Raw genomic sequence first — 19,535 nt, 5'->3', positions numbered from 1 at the left:
AGAATGAGGTGCCTGGAGCTAGTGGACCAGGAGAAAAGGGGATCGACAGACCCCCCTCTCACCCCAGAGCAGGACTACTCTCCTGGGGGAGAGCTGAGGGAACACCGCGTGGATAATGTAGCATGTGGTGTCTGACTAAATGACTTCTCTCCCCTCTGTCTGTCCACCAGGACCTCTCTCTCTGTCTGTCCACCAGGACCTCTCTCTCTGTCTGTCCACCAGGACCTCTCTCTCTGTCTGTCCACCAGGACCTCTCTCTCTGTCTGTCCACCAGGACCTCTCTCTCTGTTGGTCCACCAGGACCTCTCTGTCTGTCTGTCTGTCCACCAGGACCTCTCTGTCTGTCTGTCTGTCCACCAGGACCTCTCTCTCTGTCTGTCTCCATCAGGACCTCTCTCTCTGTCTGTCCACCAGGACCTCTCTCTCTGTCTGTCCACCAGGACCTCTCTCTCTGTCTGTCTCCACCAGGACCTCTCTCTCTGTCTGTCTCCATCAGGACCTCTCTCTCTGTCTGTCTGTCCACCAGGACTCCTCTCTGTCTGTCCACCAGGACCTCTCTCTCTGTCTGTCCACCAGGACCTCTCTGTCTGTCTCCATCAGGACCTCTCTCTCTGTCTGTCTGTCCACCAGGACCTCTCTCTCTGTCTGTCCACCAGGACTCCTCTCTGTCTGTCCACCAGGACTCCTCTCTGTCTGTCCACCAGGACTCCTCTCTGTCTGTCCACCAGGACTCCTCTCTGTCTGTCCACCAGGACTCCTCTCTGTCTGTCCACCAGGACTCCTCTCTGTCTGTCCACCAGGACCAGTCTGTCCACCAGGACTCCTCTCTGTCTGTCCACCAGGACCAGTCTGTCCACCAGGACTCCTCTCTGTCTGTCCACCAGGACTCCTCTCTGTCTGTCCACCAGGACTCCTCTCTGTCTGTCCACCAGGACTCCTCTCTGTCTGTCCACCAGGACTCCTCTCTGTCTGTCCACCAGGACTCCTCTCTGTCTGTCCACCAGGACTCCTCTCTGTCTGTCCACCAGGACCAGTCTGTCCACCAGGACTCCTCTCTGTCTGTCCACCAGGACTCCTCTCTGTCTGTCCACCAGGACTCCTCTCTGTCTGTCCACCAGGACTCCTCTCTGTCTGTCCACCAGGACTCCTCTCTGTCTGTCCACCAGGACTCCTCTCTGTCCACCAGGACTCCTCTCTGTCCACCAGGACTCCTCTCTGTCCACCAGGACTCCTCTCTGTCCACCACGACCAGTCTGTCCACCACGACCAGTCTGTCCACCACGACCAGTCTGTCCACCACGACCAGTCTGTCCACCACGACCAGTCTGTCCACCAGGACTCTTGTTGTTTGCTAACATTGCATCTTAACAATGTTTTTTTCTGACAGCATCTGTTGTTATGGTTTGTGGTTGAATGAATCTCAGAACAGGCCCGTGTGTCAGAAGGCTGAGGGGAAGGTACCTCTCCTATATTCACACAGTTAGTCTGGCAGAGACCTGGGCACAGTACAGCAGGTCTACAGAGGGGGGGTGAAAAATAAAAATACTTGGTTGCTATTAAAGTCTTATTTGCTGCTAATCAATCACTCGGTTTCCAGTTATCCTGGAGTCAGGCAATCAACATTTGGGAGTGGGGGGGTTGGGAGAGGGGGGGGGTTGAGAGAGAGAGAGAGAGAGGGGGGGGTGTTGAGAGAGGGGGGGTGTTGAGAGAGGGGGGGTGTTGAGAGAGGGGGGGTGTTGAGAGAGGGGGGTGTTGAGAGAGGGGGGGTGTTGAGAGAGGGGGGGTGTTGAGAGAGGGGGGGTGTTGAGAGAGGGGGGGTGTTGAGAGAGGGGGGGTGTTGAGAGAGGGGGGGTGTTGAGAGAGGGGGGGGTGTTGAGAGAGGGGGGGGGTGTTGAGAGAGGGGGGGGGGTGTTGAGAGAGGGGGGGGGGGTGTGTGAGAGGGGGGGTGTTGAGAGAGAGAGAGAGGGGGGTGTTGAGAGAGAGAGAGAGGGGGGTGTTGAGAGAGAGAGAGGGGGGTGTTGAGAGAGGAGGGGGGTGTTGAGAGAGGGGGGTGTTGAGAGAGGGGGGGAGAGAGGAGGGGGGTGTTGAGAGAGAGAGGAGGGGGGGTAAGAGAGAGAGAGGGGGGGTTAAGAGAGAGAGAGGGGGGGTTAAGAGAGAGAGAGGGGGGGTTAAGAGAGAGAGAGGGGGGGTTAAGAGAGAGAGAGGGGGGGGTGAGAGAGAGCGAGAGGGGGGGGGTTGAGAGAGAGCGAGGGGGGTTAGAGAGAGAGAGAGGGGGGTTAGAGAGAGAGAGGGGGGGGGTAGAGAGAGAGAGGGGGGGGTTGAGAGAGAGAGGGGGGGGTTGAGAGAGAGAGGGGGGGGTTGAGAGAGAGAGAGGGGGGGGGTTAGAGAGAGAGAGGGGGGGGGGTTAGAGAGAGAGAGGGGGGGGTTGAGAGAGAGAGGGGGGGGGTTGAGAGAGAGAGGGGGGGGTTGAGAGAGAGAGAGGGGGGGTTGAGAGAGAGAGAGGGGGGGTTGAGAGAGAGGGGGGGGGTAGAGAGAGGGGGGGGGTTAGAGAGAGAGAGAGGGGGGTTAGAGAGAGAGAGGGGGGGTTAGAGAGAGAGAGAGGGGGGGGTTAGAGAGAGAGAGAGGGGGGGGTTAGAGAGAGAGAGAGGGGGGGGTTAGAGGAGAGAGAGAGGGGGGGGTTAGAGAGAGAGAGAGGGGGGGGTTGAGAGAGAGAGAGGGGGGGGTTGAGAGAGAGAGAGGGGGGGGTTGAGAGAGAGAGGGGGGGGGGTTGGAGAGAGAGAGGGGCGGGTTGAGAGAGAGGGGGGGGGGAGAGAGAGAGAGGGGGGGGGGTGAGAGAGAGAGAGGGGGGGGTTGGAGAGAGAGAGGGGGGGGGTGAGAGGAGAGAGAGAGGGGGGGTAGGTGTGAGAGAGAGGGGGGGGATGAGAGAGAGAGAGGGGGGGGTTGAGAGAGGAGAGAGAGGGGGGGGTTGAGGAGAGCGAGAGAGGGGGGGGGTTGAGAGAGAGCGAGAGAGGGGGGGGGGTTGAGAGAGAGCGAGAGAGGGGGGGGGTTGAGAGAGAGCGAGAGAGGGGGGGGTTGAGAGAGAGCGAGAGGGAGGGGGGGAGGGGGGTTGAGAGAGAGACGGGAGAGGGGGGGGTTGAGAGAGAGAACGGGAGAGGGGGGGGTTGAGAGAGAGAACGGGAGAGGGGGGGGTTGAGAGAGAGAACGGGAGAGGGGGGGGTTGAGAGAGAGAACGGGAGAGGGGGGGGTTGAGAGAGAGAACGGGAGAGGGGGGGTTGAGAGAGAGAACGGGAGAGGGGGGGTTGAGAGAGAGAACGGGAGAGGGGGGGTTGAGAGAGAGAACGGGAGAGGGGGGGTTGAGAGAGAGAACGGGAGAGGGGGGGGTTGAGAGAGAGAACGGGAGAGGGGGGGTTGAGAGAGAGAACGGGAGAGGGGGGGTGAGAGAGAGAACGGGAGAGGGGGGGTTGAGAGAGAGAACGGGAGAGGGGGGGTTTGAGAGACGAGAGGGGGGTGAGGAGGGGGGGGTTGAGAGAGAGAGAGAGGGGGGGTTGAGAGAGAGCGAGAGAGGGGGGGGGTTGAGAGAGAGCGAGAGAGGGGGGGGGGGTTGAGAGAGAGCGAGAGAGGGGGGGGGGTTGAGAGAGAGCGAGAGAGGGGGGGGGTTGAGAGAGAGCGAGAGAGGGGGGGGGTTGAGAGAGAGCGAGAGAGGGGGGGGTTGAGAGAGAGCGAGAGAGGGGGGGGTTGAGAGAGAGCGAGAGAGGGGGGGTTGAGAGAGAGAACGGGACGAGGGGGGGTTGAGAGAGAGAACGGGAGAGGGGGGGTTGAGAGAGAGAACGGGAGAGGGGGGGTTGAGAGAGAGAACGGGAGAGGGGGGGTTGAGAGAGAGAGGGGGGGGGGGTTGAGAGAGAGAGAGAGGGGGGGGTTGAGAGAGAGAGGGGGGGGTTGAGAGAGAGAGGGGGGGGTTGAGAGAGAGAGAGAGAGAGAGGGGGGGGTTGAGAGGGAGAGCACAAGTTGGTGGGGATAGCACTGTGTTGGTCCAGTAGCTGATATTAGATGTGTATTCTGACCCTGTAGGAAACCTGTCTGTCTGCTCTGACCCTGTAGGGAACCTCCCTGTCTGCTCTGACCCTGTAGGAAACCTGTCTGTCTGCTCTGACCCTGTAGGGAACCTCCCTGTCTGCTCTGACCCTGTAGGAAACCTGTCTGTCTGCTCTGACCCTGTAGGAAACCTGTCTGTCTGCTCTGACCCTGTAGGAAACCTGTCTGTCTACTCTGACCCTGTAGGGAACCTGTCTGTCTACTCTGACCCTGTAGGGAACCTGTCTGTCTGCTCTGACCCTGTAGGAAACCTGTCTGTCTACTCTGACCCTGTAGGAAACCTGTCTGTCTACTCTGACCCTGTAGGGAACCTGTCTGTCTACTCTGACCCTGTAGGAAACCTGTCTGTCTGCTCTGACCCTGTAGGAAACCTGTCTGTCTGCTCTGACCCTGTAGGAAACCTGTCTGTCTACTCTGACCCTGTAGGAAACCGGTCTGTCTGCTCTGACCCTGTAGGAAACCTGTCTGTCTGCTCTGACCCTGTAGGAAACCTGTCTGTCTGCTCTGACCCTGTAGGAAACCTGTCTGTCTGCTCTGACCCTGTAGGGAACCTCCCTGTCTGCTCTGACCCTGTAGGAAACCTGTCTGTCTACTCTGACCCTGTAGGAAACCTGTCTGTCTGCTCTGACCCTGTAGGAAACCTGTCTGTCTACTCTGACCCTGTAGGAAACCTGTCTGTCTACTCTGACCCTGTAGGGAACCTGTCTGTCTGCTCTGACCCTGTAGGGAACCTGTCTGTCTGCTCTGACCCTGTAGGAAACCTGTCTGTCTACTCTGACCCTGTAGGAAACCGGTCTGTCTGTTCTGACCCTGTAGGAAACCTGTCTGTCTGTTCTGACCCTGTAGGAAACCTGTCTGTCTGCTCTGACCCTGTAGGAAACCTGTCTGTCTGCTCTGACCCTGTAGGAAACCTGTCTGTCTGCTCTGACCCTGTAGGAAACCTGTCTGTCTGCTCTGACCCTGTAGGAAACTCCCTGTCCAGGGTCAGGGTTAACCAAGCTGAAATAGGGGCCCGTGTTTGAATAGTTAAAAATAACATTTTAATTCCTTCCTTGGTGTAAACTCTGATCTGACATCGGTCAAGGTGAAAGACATTTAGTGGAATCACAGGAAGGAAGGAATAATGCATTTTCAAAGTATTCAACACACTGTGTCCCAATACTTCCCAATAGACTCGTCTCCTTGTGTCCTTTCCTTCACTACCAGTCACTATCACTGTTGTTGTATAATATATAGGAGGTTAGAGAACTGGGTTAGAGGGAGATCATCAGATGTCTTTCACCTATCAGGGTCTTTCAGGTGAGTGGTGTTGTGTGGGTAAAGGAACGTGGACAGGAAGTGGAAGGATAGGAAGTGATTTGGACAGGAAGTGATTTGGACAGGAAGTGATTTGGACGGACAGGAAGTGATTTGGAAGAATTGCACATAGTCTGGAATTGGCTATAATGGATGAATGGCTTTTTAGTGTCTAGTTTTTCTAATTTGTTCTCCAATCTCCTCTACAGTTCCACTGTCTGTCCTGTTTGTTCTCCAATCTCCTCTACAGTTCCACTGTCTGTCCTGTTTGTTCTCCAATCTCCTCTACAGTTCCACTGTCTGTCCTGTTTGAAAAGGGAAATGCTGAATCTGTCTTAACTGTTCTGTTTTTGGGCTTGTTTTTGCTGTACTTCCTCGACAGCCCTGATTTGACTCCTCACACGCTGTAATTTCACATCTCTGGAGTTTTGTGTTCAATATTAAACGTCGCCTCTTCACTACACTTTGAAGCCGTCAAACTTTAAACGGTCTATATTACTAATCTCCAGTAAATGTTATGGGAGATCAAAGTTAGCCGGAAAGATTCAGAGGTCGGTTGTCCTTCTACAGGTCCCCGGGCAGGTTAATGACATCTGTCTGTCTGGTAAAGCAATAAAGACGAGTTTGGCTGAATTAATGGATGGGATTATTATTATTATATTATAGTTATGATTTAGAATCTCCTTGCTCACGTCTGAAATGGAACCCTATTCCCTATATAGTGCACTACTTTTGACCACATGGCTGTGCACTAAATAGGGAATAGGGTGCGATTCCCGAACTCAACCCCTCGTTTTGTTGTCATCGGGAATGTTTCCTGTTTCCCCCGGGGCCTGGAGGATTCTAATTGGTTCATTCAGTAGTTTGGAGGAGGGATTTGTATGTGCATAAATAACTGTCCGCTTTTGTACTGTAATTTTTCATTTGAGTATTATATCAGCAGTGTCTGATTTTACTGTGCCTTTCATTCAAAAGTTGTATTTACAACTTTTTAGTGGGTTTAAATATTAAAATCTCTATATATATACTTACCTGATGTGGTGTTGAAGTTTGTGTCAGTCCATTACCTACTCATGTTGTCACTACAGGTGCTTTGTGTTTTTGACTGCAGGTTATTGGCCTTCATAACATTTCAAAACATATTTATTTTCTTCTGTCGCTCTGGGGCTCCTGACTGTCGCTCTGGGGGCCAGACTGTCGCTCTGGGGGCCAGACTGTCGCTCTGGGGCTCCTGACTGTCACTCTGGGGCCCAGACTGTCGCTCTGGGGCCTCTGGGGCTCCTCACTGTCGCTCTGGGGCCTCTGGGGCTCCTGACTGTCGCTCTGGGGCCTCTGGGGCTCCTGACTGTCGCTCTGGGGCCTCTGGGGCTCCTGACTGTCGCTCTGGGGCTCCTGACTGTCGCTCTGGGGCTCCTGACTGTCGCTCTGGGGCTCCTGACTGTCGCTCTGGGGCTCCTGACTGTCGCTCTGGGGCTCCTGACTGTCGCTCTGGGGCTCCTGACTGTCGCTCTGGGGCTCCTGACTGTCGCTCTGGGGCTCCTGACTGTCGCTCTGGGGCTCCTGACTGTCGCTCTGGGGCTCCTGACTGTCGCTCTGGGGCTCCTGACTGTCGCTCTGGGGCTCCTGACTGTCGCTCTGGGGCCTCTGGGGCTCCTGACTGTCCCTCTGGGGCCAGACTGTCGCTCTGGGGCTCCTGACTGTCGCTCTGGGGCTCCTGACTGTCGCTCTGGGGCTCCTGACTGTCGCTCTGGGGCTCCTGACTGTCGCTCTGGGGCTCCTGACTGTCGCTCTGGGGCTCCTGACTGTCGCTCTGGGGCTCCTGACTGTCGCTCTGGGGCTCCTGACTGTCGCTCTGGGGCTCCTGACTGTCCCTCTGGGGGCCCAGACTGTCCCTCTGGGGCTCCTGACTGTCCCTCTGGGGCTCCTGACTGTCCCTCTGGGGCTCCTGACTGTCCCTCTGGGGGCCCAGACTGTCGCTCTGGGGCCCTGACTGTCGCTCTGGGGCTCCTGACTGTCGCTCTGGGGCTCCTGACTGTCGCTCTGGGGCTCCTGACTGTCGCTCTGGGGCTCCTGACTGTCGCTCTGGGGCTCCTGACTGTCGCTCTGGGGCTCCTGACTGTCGCTCTGGGGCTCCTGACTGTCGCTCTGGGGCTCCTGACTGTCGCTCTGGGGCTCCTGACTGTCGCTCTGGGGCTCCTGACTGTCGCTCTGGGGGGCCAGACTGTCGCTCTGGGGGGCCAGACTGTCGCTCTGGGGGGCCAGACTGTCGCTCTGGGGGCCCAGACTGTCGCTCTGGGGGCCCAGACTGTCGCTCTGGGGGCCCAGACTGTCGCTCTGGGGGCCCAGACTGTCGCTCTGGGGGCCCAGACTGTCCCTCTGGGGGCCCAGACTGTCCCTCTGGGGGCCCAGACTGTCCCTCTGGGGGCCCAGACTGTCCCTCTGGGGGCCCAGACTGTCCCTCTGGGGGCCCAGACTGTCCCTCTGGGGGCCCAGACTGTCCCTCTGGGGGCCCAGACTGTCCCTCTGGGGGCCCAGACTGTCCCTCTGGGGGCCCAGACTGTCCCTCTGGGGGCCCAGACTGTCCCTCTGGGTCTGTAGTGTGTCTGAGTTTTGCACTAAGGCCTGAGTACTTGCTCTCTAACCAGAGGATACAGAGAATTCGGAAAGTATTCAGACCCCTTGACTTTTTCCACTTTTTGTTACATTACAGCCTTATTCTAAAATTGATATTTAAAAAATGAAAACACAGAAAACCCCGTAATGACAAAGCAAAAACTGGTTTATAGAAATGTTGGCAAATTTATTACAAATAAAAAAAGAAATATCACATTTACGTAAGTATTCAGACCCTTTACTCAGTACTTTGTTGAAGCACCTTTGGCAGCGATTACAGCCTCGAGTCTTCTTGGGCATGACGCTACAAGCTTGGCACACCTGTATTTGGGGAGTTTCTCCCATTCTTCTCTGCAGATCCTCTCAAGATCTGTCAGGTTGGATGGGGAGCGTTGCAGCACATATTGCCTGGTCTCTCCAGAGATGTTCAATCGGATTGAAGTCTGCGCTCTGGCTGGGCCACTCAAGGACATTGAGAATTGTTCTGAAGCCACTCCTGTGTTGTCTTGGCTGTGTGCTTAGGGTTGTTGTCCTGCCCCAGTCAGAGGTCCTGAGGGCTCTGGAGCAGGTTTTCATCAAGGATCTCTTTGTGCTTTTCTCTGTTCATCTTTCCTTTGATCCTGACTAGTCTCCCAGTCCCTGCCGCTGAAAAACATCCCCACAGCATGATGCTGCCACCTCCATGCTTCACCGTAGGGATGGTGCCAGGTTTCTTCCAGACGCTTGGCATTCAGGCCAAAGAGTTCAATCTTGGTTTCATCAGACCAGATAATCTTGTTTCTCATGGTCTGAGTCCTTTATGTGTCTTTTAACAAACTCCAAGCGGTCTGTCATGTGCCTTTTACTGAGGAGTGGTTTCCGTCTGGCCACTTGACCATAAAGGCTTGATTGGTGGAGTGCTGCAGAGATGGTTGTCCTTCTGGAAGGTTCTCCCATCTCTACAGAGTAACTCTGGAGCTCTGTCAGTGATCATCAGGTTCTTGGTCACCACCCCAAACCTCTTCCATCTAAGAATGGTGGAGGCCACTGTGTTCTTGGGGACCTTCAATGCTGCAGAAATGTTTTGGTACCCTTCCCCAGATCTGTGCCTCGACACAATCCTGTCTCGGAGCTCTACAGACAATTCCTTCGACCTCATGGCTTGGTTTTGGCTCTGACATGCACTGTCAACTGTAGGACCTTATATAGACAGGTGTGTGCCTTTCCAAATCATGTCCAATCAATTGAATTTACCACAGGTGGACTCCAAGTTGTAGAAACATCTCAAGGATGATCAATGGAAACAGGATTCACCTGAGCTACATTTACGTCTCAATTTAAGTCTCATAGCGAAGGGTCTGAATACTTATGTAAATAATGTATTTCTGTTATTAGCTATTTTAATAAATTAGCAAACATTTCTTAAAACCTGTTTTCGCTTTGTCTTTATGGGTTATTGTGTTTAGATTGACGAGGGAAAAATGACAATTTTATCCATTTTAGAATAAGGGTGTAACGTAACAAAACGTGGAAAAAGTCAAGGGGTTGGAATACTTTCCCGAACTGTGACGACCCTCCCACTCCGTGACGACCCTCCCACTCCGTGACGACCCTCCCACTCCGTGACGACCCTCCCACTCCGTGACGACCCTCCCACTGTTGTGACGACCCTCCCACTGTTGTGACGACCCTCCCACTGTTGTGACGACCCTCCCACTGTTGTGACGACCCTCCCACTGTTGTGACGACCCTCCCACTGTTGTGACGACCCTCCCACTGTTGTGACGACCCTCCCACTGTTGTGACGACCCTCCCACTGTTGTGACGACCCTCCCACTGTTGTGACGACCCTCCCACTGTTGTGACGACCCTCCCACTCCGTGACGACCCTCCCACTCCGTGACGACCCTCCCACTGTTGTGACGACCCTCCCACTGTTGTGACGACCCTCCCACTGTTGTGACGACCCTCCCACTGTTGTGACGACCCTCCCACTGTTGTGACGACCCTCCCACTGTTGTGACGACCCTCCCACTGTTGTGACGACCCTCCCACTCCGTGACGACCCTCCCACTCGTGACGACCCTCCCACTCCGTGACGACCCTCCCACTCTGTCTGCCGTATTCTCTCTCTTTGCTCTTGTTTCCTTATTAGGACGTCGGTGGGCGGAGCCGGGAGGGTCGTCAGCGACATGGGGGACACCTGGGCCCGGGTCTGTCCCGGGATAAATAGACCTCTTCCCCATTCATGGAGGAGACTCTACATGCAGACACATTTTATAGATTTTGTTGTGGTATTTTTGAGGCTGTTTGTTTGTTTGCTTTGTCACATTTCAACACCCCTCATTATCACATTGATGCACCCAAACACTCACTTACACTACTGATTACACACATTGTTAATTGTATTTAGTTGACTTTATTTAATACATTTTGTTTCGTGACAGAATGCACGAAAGGTACCGAGATGAGATCCTCAGACCCCTTGTGAGACCATATGCAGACACATGTACATTTGTGGCCTGCTGGAGGTCATTTTCCAGGGCTCTGGCAGTGCACCTCCTTGCACAAAGGCGGAGGTAGCGGTCCTGCTGCTGGGTTGTTGCCCTCCTACGGCCTCCTCCACGTCTCCTGATGTACTGGCCTGTCTCCTGGTAGCGCCTCCATGCTCTGGACACTACGCTGACAGACACAGCAAACCTTTTTGCCACAGTTCGCATTGATGTGCCATCCTGGATGAGCTGCACTACCTGAGCCACTTGTGTGGGTTGTAGACTCCGTCTCATGCTACCACTAGAGTGAGAGCACCGCCAGCATTCAAAAGTGACCAAAACATCAGCCAGGAAGCATAGGAACTGAGAAGTGGTCTGTGGTCACCACCTGCAGAATCACTCCTTTTTTGGGGGTGTCTTACTAATTGCCTATAATTTCCACCTTTTGTCTATTCCATTTGCACAACAGCATGTGAAATTTATTGTCAATCAGTGTTGCTTCCTAAGTGGACAGTTTGATTTCACAGAAGTGTGATTGACTTGGAGTTACATTGTGTTGTTTAAGTGTTCCCTTTATTTTTTTGAGCAGTGTATTAGAGACAATAGGCGTCAGTTTCAATTTTGGCGAAGCTTACAATTTATCCTACTATTTCTACCGATCTACATGGGAGTTATGATAATTTTTAGTTTTATTTCAATAATACATTTCTCAATAATCGTCACGTGGTTAATCAATAAAAAAATCTGAATTGTAACGATAAAATGTCAAACTAATGCGGGAGCATCAACCTCTGCTGTATATGGACACATTGATACCCCGTGATCCGTTTTGTTGGCTAAAGAAATGAGCCCATGGAACTCCCAAGAGATACAGCAGTAGCCCTTAGCAACGAGAAAGGCCAATTAGACGACAACCCCAAAAAATACTGGAGAAAATGTCCTGATTTTAAATAAAAAAATAAAAAAAATGCTGGTTCGTTCAATCACATTCATCTCTCTAATCCACCTATCCGCCTCCCTTTCTATCTGTCTTGTCTTGAGCTATTGCTAATGAAGTGCAACGTTGTCAGAGTCAAACGGGGCCCATTCCGGTAGGGGGGGGGGGGGGGGTTGCCCAAAAGGAGAAGTATTTTATTATATTCTGCTCTTTCACACTGAGGTTTTAGTGATTATCGAGGCCGGGAGCGTGTTGGGAAGATTTTTTTAAATACTGTCGGGGACATTCGCAATATGTGTAAAAAAAAAAAAAAATCTAATTAAAAATCAAATTAAAAAAGCCTTAGTGTGTAGAAACAGTAACTGAGAAGCCTCAGTTTATTAGTGGTGGACGTGGTGAGGTAAGATGATCAGGAATCAGACGTTCAGCAAGCCAGGTATTTCTATGCGTGCTCCCTCCACGTTATCAGGACAGAGAAAGCAGACACGTTACTCACATGGCCCACTCTAAACAAAATAAAACTGACAAAACTCCTAAATGATGGTTATGAAATAAACCAAAACGTGTTTCTCACAAGTGTAGCAACTTATGAACAGTCTGAGCATGAGAACGGTAAATGACTATAATTAATACCGGCATTATGTAACCAAATGTCTGGGATTCACGGTACATTTACGAGACCTACTGGTGACGTGTGGGTCTGCATATCAAGCCCATAGAAACAGATTGGGGTTTATTCTTGACAGATTTTGGCAAGAGTGAGTCCTCTCGCTTTGCTTCTTCCTCTGTGCTGAAACTCAGTGAAGAAGGTATCTGAGTGAGCAAAACAGCGCCTCTCGATGTTACTGTGGTAGTCCAAGGTTGACCCCCCCCAGACACTCCCACTGTACGGTAGGCTATCAGCAGACAGGTTGCCCCCCCCCAGACACTCCCACTGTACGGTAGGCTATCAGCAGACGGGTTGAACCCCCCCCCCCAGACACTCCCACTGTACGGTAGGCTATCAGCAGACAGGTTGAACCCCCCCCCCCCCCCCCCAGACACTCCCACTGTACGGTAGGCTATCAGCAGACGGGTTGAACCCCCCCCCCCCCCCCCCCAGACACTCCCAATGTACGGTAGGCTATCAGCAGACAGGTTGAACCCCCCCCCCCCCCCAGACACTCCCACTGTACGGTAGGCTATCAGCAGACAGGTTGAACCCCCCCCCCCCCCCCCCCCGGAACACTCCCAGACTATACCTTATCAGCCGAGGTGTGTTTGGAAAAGGCCTGGGTGTGATCTAAATCGCTTCCTGCCTTTAGAAGTACGACTTCCTGTCATATAACCAGCCCTGAAACAGAGAGAGATCCTGCCTGTGGAAGTACGACTTCCTGTCATATAACCAGCCCTGAAACAGAGAGAGATCCTGCCTGTGGAAGTACGACTTCCTGTCATATAACCAGCCCTGAAACAGAGAGAGATCCTGCCTGTGGAAGTACGACTTCCTGTCATATAACCAGCCCTGGAACAGAGAGAGATCCTGCCTGTGGAAGTACGACTTCCTGTCATATAACCAGCCCTGAAACAGAGAGAGATCCTGCCTGTGGAAGTACGACTTCCTGTCATATAACCAGCCCTGGAACAGAGAGAGATCCTGCCTGTGGAAGTACGACTTCCTGTCATATAACCAGCCCTGGAACAGATATCTAATCTAGACAATAAACAGAAAGAGAGAGAGAGAGATCCTGCCTGTGGAAGTACGACTTCCTGTCATATAACCAGCCCTGGAACAGATATCTAATCTAGACAATAAACAGAAAGAGAGAGAGAGAGATCCTGCCTGTGTTCGATTACAGTAGCAAAGAGAAGAAGAAAAAAACTGGGATGAAAAATGAGGTAGGGAGACAGAAGAGAGCCGTATCTTGGTTGTTGCTGTGTCTCTGTTAACGTGATGTAAAGTCTATTTCATGGTTCGAAGGGCCCAGCAGAGAAGGAGAGGGATAGAGATATTTTAGACTTGGAATAACCTATATTTTTCAGAGGGGAAAGAGATTTGACCAGTCCTGTTGTGTTGCGGCCAGGCCATCAATAACAGTGTGGGGAGGTAGGGAGCCACATGACCTCTTAGAGCACATGGCCCTGTTCTGATGCCTCTCCATGGTTCACTGGTAGGAGGGAGAGAGAGAGAGGGATGTTTAGCTGGTAGGAGGGAGAGAGAGAGGGATGTTTAGCTGGTAGGAGGGAGAGAGAGAGGGATGTTTAGCTGGTAGGAGGGAGAGAGAGAGGGATGTTTAGCTGGTAGGAGGGAGAGAGAGAGAGGGATGTTTAGCTGGTAGAGAGAGAGGGGGATGTTTAGCTGGTAGAGAGAGAGAGGGATGTTTAGCTGGTAGAGAGAGAGGGGGATGTTTAGCTGGTAGGAGGGAGAGAGAGAGGGATGTTTAGCTGGTAGAGAGAGAGGGATGTTTAGCTGGTAGGAGGGAGAGAGAGAGAGAGATTAAGGGGAGGGAAGTAGGCAAGGAGAGAGGGAGGGACGGAGAGAGAGAGAGGGATGTTTAGCTGTTAGAGGGAGAGAGAGGGTCGTTAGGAAATAGGTGCCATTTGAACACACGCAGTCTGAAAAATGCCAGTTTGAATAGATACTGTCCTCGTTGATATGATATTAACATAATGTAACTGATTGGCCAGTAGAGACGGTGATATTAACATAATGTAACAGATTGGCCAGTAGAGACGGTGATATTAACATAATGTAACTGATTGGCCAGTAGAGACGGTGATATTAACATAATGTAACAGATTGGCCAGTAGAGACGATGATATTAACATAATGTAACAGATTGGCCAGTAGAGACGGTGATATTAACATAATGTAACAGATTGGCCAGTAGTGACGGTGATATTAGCATAATGTAACAGATTGGCCAGTAGAGACGGTGATATTAACATAATGTAACAGATTGGCCAGTAGAGACTGATATTAACATAATGTAACTGATTGGCTAGTAGAGACGGTGATATTAACATAATGTAACTGATTGGCCAGTGGAGACTGATATTAACATAGTGTAACAGATTGGCCAGTAGAGACGGTGATATTAACATAATATAACAGATTGGCCAGTAGAGACGGTGATATTAACATAATGTAACAGATTGGCCAGTAGAGACGGTGATATTAGCATAATGTAACAGATTGGCCAGTTGAGACGGTGATATTAACATAATGTAACAGATTGGCCAGTAGAGACTGATATTCACATAATGTAACTGATTGGCCAGTAGAGACGGTGATATTAACATAATGTAACAGATTGGCCAGTAGAGACGGTGATATTAACATAATGTAACAGAGAGAGACGGTGATATTAGCATAATGTAACAGATTGGCCAGTAGAGACAGTGATATTAACATAATGTAGCAGATTGGCCAGTAGAGACGGTGATATTAGCTTAATGTAACATATTGGCCAGTAGAGACGGTGATATTAACATAATGTAACTGATTGGCCAGTAGAGACGGTGATATTAACATAATGTAACTGATTGGCCAGTAGAGACGGTGATATTAACATAATGTAACAGATTGGCCAGTAGAGACGGTGATATTAACATAATGTAACAGATTGGCTAGTAGAGACGGTGATATTAACATAATGTAACAGATTGTCCAGTAGAGACGGTGATATTAACATAATGTAACAGATTGACCAGTAGAGACGGTGATATTAACATAATGTAACTGATTGGCCAGTAGAGACGGTGATATTAACATAATGTAACAGATTGTCCAGTAGAGACGGTGATATTAACATAATGTAACAGATTGACCAGTAGAGACGGTGATATTAACATAATGTAACTGATTGGCCAGTAGAGACGGTGATATTAACATAATGTAACAGATTGGCTAGTAGAGACGGTGATATTAACATAATGTAACTGATATTAGCATAATGTAACTGATTGGCCAGTAGAGATGGTGATATTAACATCATGTAACAGATTGGCCAGTAGAGACGGTGATATTAACATAATGTAACTGATTGGCCAGTAGAGACGGTGATATTAACATAATGTAACAGATTGGCCAGTAGAGACGGTGATATTAACATAATGTAACAGATTGGCTAGTAGAGACGGTGATATTAACATAATGTAACAGATTGTCCAGTAGAGACGGTGATATTAACATAATGTAACAGATTGACCAGTAGAGACGGTGATATTAACATAATGTAACTGATTGGCCAGTAGAGACGGTGATATTAACATAATGTAACAGATTGGCCAGTAGAGACGGTGATATTAACATAATGTAACAGATTGGCCAGTAGAGACAGTGATATTAACATAATGTAACAGATTGGCCAGTAGAGACGGTGATATTAACATAATGTAACAGATTGGCCAGTAGTGACGGTGATATTAGCATAATGTAACAGATTGGCCAGTAGAGACGGTGATATTAACATAATGTAACAGATTGGCCAGTAGAGACTGATATTAACATAATGTAACTGAATGGCTAGTAGAGACGGTGATATTAACATAATGTAACTGATTGGCCAGTGGAGACTGATATTAACATAGTGTAACAGATTGGCCAGTAGAGACGGTGATATTAACATAATATAACAGATTGGCCAGTAGAGACGGTGATATTAACATAATGTAACAGATTGGCCAGTAGAGACGGTGATATTAGCAGAATGTAACAGATTGGCCAGTTGAGACGGTGATATTAACATAATGTAACAGATTGGCCAGTAGAGACTGATATTCACATAATGTAACTGATTGGCCAGTAGAGACGGTGATATTAACATAATGTAACAGATTGGCCAGTAGAGACGGTGATATTAACATAATGTAACAGATTGGCCAGTAGAGACGGTGATATTAACATAATGTAACAGATTGGCCAGTAGAGACGGTGATATTAGCATAATGTAACAGATTGGCCAGTTGAGACGGTGATATTAACATAATGTAACACATTGGCCAATAGAGACGGTGATATTAACATAATGTAACTGATTGGCCAGTAGAGACATTATGTTAATATCACCGTAACAGATTGGCCAGTAGAGACGGTGATATTAGCATAATGTAACAGATTGGCCAGTAGAGACTGATATTAGCATAATGTAACAGATTGGCCAGTAGACTGATATTCACATAATGTAACTGATTGGCCAGTAGAGACGGTGATATTAACATAATGTAACAGATTGGCCAGTAGAGACGGTGATATTAACACAATGTAACTGATTGGCCAGTAGAGACTGATATTAGCATAATGTAACAGATTGGCCAGTAGAGACGGTGATATTAGCATAATGTAACAGATTGGCCAGTAGAGACGGTGATATTAACATAATGTAACAGATTGGCCAGTAGAGACGATGATATTAACATAATGTAACTGATTGGCCAGTAGAGACGGTGATATTAACATAATGTAACACATTGGCCAGTAGAGACGATGATATTAACATAATGTAACAGATTGGCCAGTAGAGACGGTGATATTAGCATAATGTAACAGATTGGCCAGTAGAGACGGTGATTTTAGCATAATGTAACTGATTGGCCAGTAGAGACTGTGATATTAACATAATGTAACTGATTGGCCAGTAGAGACTGATATTAACATAATGTAACTGATTGGCCAGTAGAGACGGTGATATTAACATAATGTAACTGATTGGCCAGTAGAGACGGTGATATTAACATAATGTAACAGATTGGCCAGTAGAGACTGATATTAACATAATGTAACTGATTGGCCAGTAGAGACGGTGATATTAACATAATGTAACTGATTGGCCAGTAGAGACGGTGATATTAACATAATGTAACTGATTGGCCAGTAGAGACGGTGATATTAACATAATGTAACTGATTGGCCAGTAGAGACGGTGATATTAACATAATGTAACAGATTGGCCAGTAGAGACGGTGATATTAACATAATGTAACAGATTGGCCAGTAGAGACGGTGATATTAACATAATGTAACAGATTGGCCAGTAGAGACTGATATTAACATAATGTAACTGATTGGCCAGTAGAGACGGTGATATTAACATAATGTAACAGATTGGCCAGTAGAGACGGTGATATTAACATAATGTAACTGATTGGCCAGTAGAGACGGTGATATTAGCATAATGTAACAGATTGGCCAGTAGAGACGGTGATATTAACATAATGTAACAGATTGGCCAGTAGAGACGGTGATATTAACATAATGTAACAGATTGGCCAGTAGAGACGGCCAGGTCGCAGTTTTAAATGAGAACTTGTTCTCAACTGGCCTACCTGGTTAAATCAAGGTGAAATAAAAATACAATTTAAAAAAAGAGAAGGTGAGAAATGCTCCAATCATTTATTATAAATGCGTTTTTACCGTCTTGGGGAAATGCAAATAGTCTGGGTAGCCAATTGATTAGATGTTCTGGAGTCTTATGGCTTGGGGGGGTAGAAGCTGTTTAGATCTCTCTTGGACCTAGACCTGGTGCTCCGGTACCGCTTGCCATGCGGTAGCAGAGAGAACAGTCTATGACTAGGGTGGCTGGAGTCTTTGGCAAATTTTGGGGCCTTCCTCTGACGCCGCCTGGTATAAAGGTCCTGGATGGCAGGAAGCTTGACCCCAGTGATGTACTGGGCCGTACGCACTAACCTCTGTGGTGCCTTGTGGTCGGAGGCCGAGCTGTTGCCATACCAGGCAGTGATGCAACCCGTCAGGATGCTCTCGATGGTGCAGCTGTTAAACTTTTTGAGGATCTGAGGACCCATGCCAAATCTTTTCAGTCTCCTGAGGGGGAATAGGTTTTGTCGTGCCCTCTTCACAACTGTCTTGGTGTGTTTGGACCATGATAGTTTGTTGGTGATGTGGACACCGAGGAACTTGAAGCTCTCAACCTGCTCCACTACAGCCCCGTCGATGAGAATGGGGGTGTGTTAGATCCTCCTTTTCCTGTAGTCCACAATCATCTCCTTGGTCACGTTGAGGGAGGGGTTAAGGTTTAGGAGTCAGGTTAAAGGGTTATGGTTTAGGAGTCAGGTTAAAGGTTATGGTTTAGGAGTCAGGTTAAAGGTTAAAGGGTTATGGTTTAGGAGTCAGGTTAAAGGGTTATGGTTTAGGAGTCAGGTTAAAGGTTAAAGGGTTATGGTTTAGGAGTCAGGTTAAAGGTTAAAGGGTTATGGTTTAGGAGTCAGGTTAAAGGTTATGGTTTAGGAGTCAGGTTAAAGGTTATGGTTTAGGAGTCAGGTTAAAGGGTTATGGTTTAGGAGTCAGGTTAAAGGTTAAAGGTTATGGTTTAGGAGTCAGGTTAAAGGTTAAAGGTTATGGTTTAGGAGTCAGGTTAAAGGGTTATGGTTTAGGAGTCAGGTTAAAGGGTTATGGTTTAGGAGTCAGGTTAAAGGTTAAAGGGTTATGGTTTAGGAGTCAGGTTAAAGGTTAAAGGGTTATGGTTTAGGAGTCAGGTTAAAGGTTAAAGGGTTATGGTTTAGGAGTCAGGTTAAAGGGTTATGGTTTAGGAGTCAGGTTAAAGGTTATGGTTTAGGAGTCAGGTTAAAGGGTTATGGTTTAGGAGTCAGGTTAAAGGTTAAAGGGTTATGGTTTAGGAGTCAGGTTAAAGGGTTATGGTTTAGGAGTCAGGTTAAAGGTTATGGTTTAGGAGTCAGGTTAAAGGTTATGGTTTAGGAGTCAGGATAAAGGGTTATGGTTTAGGAGTCAGGTTAAAGGGTTATGGTTTAGGAGTCAGGTTAAAGGTTAAGGTTTAGGAGTCAGGTTAAAGGTTATGGTTTAGGAGTCAGGATAAAGGGTTATGGTTTAGGAGTCAGGTTAAAGGGTTAAGGTTTAGGAGTCAGGTTAAAGGTTAAGGTTTAGGAGTCAGGTTAAAGTTTATGGTTTAGGAGTCAGGTTAAAGGGTTACGGTTTAGGAGTCAGGTTAAAGGTTAAAGGGTTATGGTTTAGGAGTCAGGTTAAAGGGTTATGGTTTAGGAGTCAGGTTAAAGGTTAAAGGGTTATGGTTTAGGAGTCAGGTTAAAGGTTAAAGGGTTACGGTTTAGGAGTCAGGTTAAAGGGTTATGGTTTAGGAGTCAGGTTAAAGGTTAAAGGGTTATGGTTTAGGAGT

This window comes from Salvelinus fontinalis, chromosome 7, assembly GCF_029448725.1.
Source record: "Salvelinus fontinalis isolate EN_2023a chromosome 7, ASM2944872v1, whole genome shotgun sequence".
NCBI classification, from domain to species: Eukaryota; Metazoa; Chordata; class Actinopteri; order Salmoniformes; family Salmonidae; genus Salvelinus; species Salvelinus fontinalis.
The sequence above is the reverse complement of the archived record's forward strand: the minus strand, read 5'-3'. Positions refer to the sequence as shown.